Here is a 6380-nt window from a genome sequence, read left to right as displayed (position 1 = left end):
AACAAAAAATAATTTTTTTTTTAAAAAAAGAATCATTTTGCTGTTTAAATATTACCAAAAAAACAAAAAAAATTTCCCGCTCGATTTTCCACCCCCTTTTTTCCATTTCCGCTCGGCTTCCCCCCTCCCCATCTCTTTAACCAAAATACCCAATCTGAAAAATTCACAGATTTTTCTCTCGCTTTCTGTCACTCTCGGTCTCTCTCTCTCTATTTTTTCATTTCTCACACTTGCTAGGGTTTTATATGTCCCCAATTGTCCTTCCTATATATCTGCCCCAAATAAATAAATATATATCGATCGCATTCAGTCACGCATTTCGTGACCAACCCAAATCGAGTTTCCCCAGTTTTCGAGTTCCCTTCGGAGCAATTACTGCGATTTCTGGTGGAATCTCGTATTACTACTACTTTTCTTCACCGAATTTGGTAATTTCTAATCTCAATTTCATTTGGGTTTGATTTTAACTTTATGGAAATGAAGTGTGTCGTTTTCTGAAAATGAATTCTTTGCAATTAGATGTTTGTATTGAGGGCTTTGAATGTTGGGTTTTGCTCAAAGTATGTGGATTGAAATATGTTGATGATTGTGGACTTGGGTTTTTTGGTAGTGTTAATATTGAAAAAATATTCATCATAAGTCATCAAACCTGAGTATGTATATAGAATTTAAGAATTATGTATTAGGGGTATTAAAAGTGTTCGAATTTACCTGATTGAAGTGCGTAGTTTGAATTATGTTGGTACATTTGGATGTGAACATGTGTATAATCATCAGTTAAAGGCTTATGGCAATATGGAATTTGAGTGTAATTGCATTTGGAAATTAGACTTTTGGATATTCTGAATAATGCTATAGTTATTATGGAAATTGACATTGGAATTTGGTAATTTTCTAATCTCAATATCACATGGGTTTGATTTCCCCAGCCCTCAATCCAAATAAGTGGCTTGAGTTTAAGCTGCAAGACAGAGCAAAGGTCAGCCACAATACTCACTTATTCAGGTCATCCTCTTGTCACCATTATTCTTCAGATGTATTTTGGTTTTAAATTACTTGCATACTTGTTGATCAATGAAACCATGTTATATTTAAAGTAGTCTTGTCATATTTTCAGCTGCACTATCAGCTGCCTATTTAATCTGTAAATTTCAGTGATGCTTTTAGTCAGCTGATCATGGCTATATGATTATTAAAACAGAAGGGTGAACACACTGTAAGTTGAATCCAGATGTAATTCATGGGAAGAGTGCAATCTTGTGTCATTACTTTGTGGTGTGGTTACCTAACCGATTTGTTTATTTTATTTTTGTTACATAGGATACTGAGAAATTGCTTAATTACTGGCCCAATCCCAGATTACATTGGTGAATTGTCTGATCTCAAAATTTTGTAAGTTCATTCTAATTGGCTTTCTTACAGAGATTCATGGTCTCTTGATTTTAAGTTAATATTGATTTGATATCTCTAAACATAGAAATGCTTTATTTGTGTTCTTATTCTTCAATTAAGTAGTTTTGATATTTATTTAATTTGACATGTTATATTATATCTGAAGATTCCTTGTTTGTTATGTTAGTTTTATTTTCTGTTTTTTAAGAAAACTAAAAACTCTATAACCACCTTGATACTTCAAAGAATCAGCTAGCCATTTACTAATCATGGAGATGAATAAGACCTTTAAATTTCATATATGTTCAATGTCTACTGTTATTCATCTATACCTCTTACCCCTTTTGTGCATACCAAAATTATTCTTCGGATTTTATGAAACAAACTTTCTTTAAGATTTGTTGTGTAGGATCTGTTTGAGTCCTAGAAATTATTGGGGAGCAAAGTGGATGTAAATTAGATCGCATTAAAGTCATCTGCGAGGTGTGGGCATGATGCTGTACATGAATTTGATAGGACATAGGCACATATTAAGTCACATCTTAAAAAAGAGAAATTGGGACATGACAGGGACAGGTATATGTGAAACAATATTCAGTAATATGCTTGCAACAGTTGTTGAAGGGTATGTTCTAAGATTTTTTTTTTTGTTTTGTTTATTTATAATATATGTTTTTAAATAAAATAATAAAATTGAATACTTCCATACAGAGGAAAGGAAATATTCATGTAGTAGGTTAAATGAATGCTTTATTGTTTATTACAAAAATAGATATGCTTTCTGCCTTGATAAAAGACATTACAAGGCCTGGTGCATGATTACATGTCAATGAATTTGATGTAAGAAGTTCATGTAACCAAGTTAAAAAAGAACGATATTTAAATTGATTTTTTTTACGTCTTGGGAATAAATAAATGAACTTCAATTATTATGGCAGCAAAAAAGAAAAAAAAAAAGAGAACAAACTCTTCACGTGCAAAGTATAAAAGTGAATCCCCCTTTTCCCCCTTTATATCTTGAATAAGGTACCACACCCAAAAGGTTCAAAGAATAAAAATAAACAGGGAATGATTACTTTTTTTTTTTTTTTGATCGGTGAAAGTTAGTTGTTAGTTGTTAGATTAGTACCTACAGGAGTTGGTCTCCCCACCCATTGTAAAGCACCCCCTAGAGAGAGTTGAACCCATGACCTCCCCCTAGAGACCAAGCCCTTAGGAAAGTCGTAGTGGCCAACTAGGTTACACCTAGTTAATTAATAGGGAATGATTCCTTAAGCCACACAAATAGACTTTCAAGAGCCATGGGGCATCCCTTTGGGCTAGAAATCTGAAGCTCCTTCCCCTCAAAAAGATCTCTCTCTCTCTCAACACACCACATATCACACAAAATAACATAACCTTCCATTCCCTCCTCTCACTTATACACTAGTATTTGATGACGTTATTTTTAATTCTTTTTTTTTTCTTCTAAAGAAGACCTTTTCCAATTTATAATTTTATAACCCCTTGTATTTGCATAATGATAGCTATATATATATGCATTGTTAATGCTATGAAAAAAAAAAAAACTCATTCTATTTGTAATAATGATAGCTATATTCATTGTTAATGCTATGAAAAATCCTTATTCCTAATTTCTAACTACTTATTGAACCATCTCTCTTTTTTCTTTTTAATTTGTTAAATAAGCTCTTTTAATATAGTTTCTAACATCAAGTTGTTCGAGAAACACCATACATTTTTTTACATGCACAGAGTCTGCTTTGTCCCCTGCTATGCTATCTTGAATGCTTGGAAGTTTTGGCCTGTCAAGGTGTTCATGCTTTATAGTATGCATGTATGCAAATGTTCATATTGTTAATCTGGTGCTTTCAATTAGAACCACTACATCACTCATCACTTCCATCGGTGTGGATGCCCTTAGAATAATTCAAATATTGTACACATTTGAAGATATAAGCCTTTAAAATTTTTAGTTACATGCAGTTTGAAGATATTAGATATGGACTAAAATGTTGCTGCTCTTTAGTTAGTTAGTATGAAATTTGGGTAATATAAATTGTTCCTGTTTCACTAGGTTGTCTTTTGTCATTTAATTGAGGCTACCATGTACTGAAACTAACAATTATCATTCTCTAATATCTGCCTGGTAGAAATCCAAATGTATTTCTTTTCTTCTGAGAAATGTGAAAGATGAAGTTTTTCTTAATGAGTTTCTGTAGTTCTTAGTTATGGATAATCCTGTTGCCAACAGCAGGGAAGAAATGTTAATTTGGATTTGTCTTGTCTTGAGTTATTTGCAGAATCCAAACAAGAATTTAATGGCAATTACTCAGTTCAGGTGTATACTGTGCAAGCTTGCATTCCAAAGTACCCAGCAGCACTTTGGAATGCTGAATTTGTGCAGGCAGAAGAACTCTTGAGGCAGCCTTCCACAATTGATAATTGCTTGTGAGATAACAGGTATAGTTCTTCCATTTTGAGTTCATCAATTTAGTGTAGGGTGTTGGGTTGGTGCTTTTTGATGATTATGTTGATGGCATGGCAATGGCTTTACATTTTTAGTGATGAGGACTGTTATTTCATGTAGAATATTTAAATGTTGCTCATTAATTTTTTTTGACGAAATTGATTATTGTTGGAGAGTTTTTATCAATATTATTTGTAGAAGAAAAAAAATATTAGAAGCATGTATCCAGTTCCTACAGTGAAATTATGTCAGAGAGGCAAATTTGGGCTTCTAAGGAGACTATGAAGTCTTGAGCTGTGCATGTATATATTTCATACTTTATTAGGCCTCTACACTTGGTGATTGATTGCATATTTGGGTTACCGATAACACTGTCACTGAATTAAAATTTGTGGCAAGTGTGGATCTTAGTGGAGCTGCCCTACATGTCCATTAGTAAATCAAAAATCAATTCTTTCCACTCTGTACTTTTTCTATTTGTATATGTATATTATTCCTTGTTACTTAGTAAACATTGATGCAGCAGATGTTGATAATGAATTGGCAGTTGCTTGGGACCACTTCATTAATGAGTTTTGTGCTGCTTAGATTTTTTGTCCACTTTTAGCTTTGTTGGTTTTACCTATTGTTGTGCGAAGGGTAGACTCATTGGAGTATGTCATTATGGAGAGAAACAAGTTGGTCCTTATGCATTGGAGTATGTCATCGTTTTTCTTACAAGAATTAATTTTTTACTTTGTCAGGAAAGAAGAAGAAAAAGAAGAATGGTCATGTTTTAATGTTTTATTCATAATGTTTTAATGGTCATTTTTTTCTTTTGGGAGCCATAAAATGGAGGGTTGGGATTCATGTTAAAAGGAATTTGAAGATCAAAATGTGTGATTTACCTAATGATGATTAAGGGAAACTAAGGAAATATATGCCACTCTAGGTTTGGCCCAATCTGGACACATTGAAGTATTGCTAAAGTTTTGTTCATTTTTTTACCTTTCAGGTCACTTTGGGTATATAGAATTACCAATTCCAGTATATCATCCTTCCCATGTGAGCGAACTGAAGCGGTTGTTGAGCCTGGTTTGCTTTAAGTGCTTGAAGTTCAGAAGTGGGAAGGTAATGGATATGTTTATAGAAGGCTCCACGTAAAATCTATTTGTCATAAGTAATTAAATCCTTTTGCTTTCTTGATTGAGAGGGTAGCAGATTATTGTGTTGTGTTATGGTAAGAATTTGAAGCTCTCGGTGATTATAGATCATTCTGCCATAATATATCCTATATTTGATTATTTAATAAAGGAAGTTGGTAGACATTTGAGTGTGGTCACATATGTGGTGGCCCTTTTCTAAAAGTGTTGTGTGAATATCATTATTTTTCTATTGTTTCTCTGAGACATTTAATTTTATAAATTGTTTCTCTCTCCTTATTTTAACTAAAATGTAGAGTTAATTTGTGGAACTGATATCTCAACATAGAAGTGTTATATGTAAGAATATCTATGTCATTAACAGGGAAAGCTTTTAACCCTTCTTAACATTTTATAGGCACCCAACTAATGAATTTTATTTTTTTTTTCAGATGATTTTGGACATACAAATGTGGATATATAATTTTTTAACAATTACGGGAGGGCATTGTTTTTATACCTCTATTTGTATATATAGTGGTTCGAACAAATTAATTTGGTTATTCATGTATTATGTATGGATTTAAATTATTGACGTTGGATTAGACTTGGAGTGTATGAAATTTGTATGGATTATGTATGGATTATTGACCCTAATATATTTTAGTATTGATGGATTATATTGTTTATACAGGGTACAGGTTGTAATTTAAATTATTGACGTTGGTTATTCATGTATTATGTATGTGATTTAAATCATGGTTATTCATGTATTATGTTGAATGCTTTAATGGTTGATAATATATTTTAGTGTTGATGGATTATATTGTTTATACAGGGTACATGTAATATAAATGAATACAGGTTGTTTACAATTTTTTTTTTTTTTTTTAAAAAAAAACAGAAAATTATTTGGCCACCAAATGTTTTGGTAGCCAAATAGGTAATCAAAAGTTTTGGCTACTAATAATTTAGTAGCAAAAACATAACCCAAAACGTTTTTGCCACCAAATAATTAGTAGCTAAAAAATTTGAGAATTAGAGAAATAAACTATTGGCTACTAAATTTTTTAGTCACGGAAAAAATGGTATCATTTGGCGACTAAAACTTTTGGTGGCAAAAAGTAAAGAAATGAATCTTAATAGGTTTTTGGCTACGAACAGTTTTAGTCGGCAAAAGTCACCACGCCTAAGGTAGAACTTTTAGTGACTAAATGGTTAGTAGCCAAAAGTTTAATAAAATGAAAAATAATATTTTTGGCGACTAAATTCTTTAGTCCCTAAATGTAGTAATGGTGTCACTAAAACTTATTCCCGACAAAAAATTTTAGTCGCTGAAAATTTAATTTATTTTATTTCAACACTTTTGGCGACTAAATATTTAGTCGCCAAAACAT

General features: G+C 32.0%; 1 long non-coding RNA gene across 3 annotated transcripts; it reads left to right on the top strand.

The window, feature by feature from the left end:
* Window positions 1-211: 211 nt before the first annotated feature.
* Window positions 212-5473, top strand: LOC145801257 (uncharacterized). Of its 3 annotated transcripts, none has more exons than XR_014342457.1 (5): window positions 212-428; window positions 930-1392; window positions 3696-3855; window positions 4857-4972; window positions 5436-5473. It is a non-coding gene; the product is annotated as an uncharacterized LOC145801257 (long non-coding RNA). The 3 variants fall into 3 exon arrangements; XR_014342458.1 differs by lacking the exon at window positions 5436-5473 and having other exon boundaries at window positions 930-1005; window positions 1118-1392; window positions 4857-5388; XR_014342456.1 differs by lacking the exon at window positions 5436-5473 and having other exon boundaries at window positions 4857-5388.
* The last annotated feature ends 907 nt before the right edge of the window (window positions 5474-6380 follow it).

Source organism: Camellia sinensis, chromosome 10, assembly GCF_055761805.1.
Source record: "Camellia sinensis isolate YWXY chromosome 10, ASM5576180v1, whole genome shotgun sequence".
Classification (NCBI taxonomy): Eukaryota; Viridiplantae; Streptophyta; class Magnoliopsida; order Ericales; family Theaceae; genus Camellia; species Camellia sinensis.
This window is presented reverse-complemented; position numbering and strand designations above follow the sequence as displayed.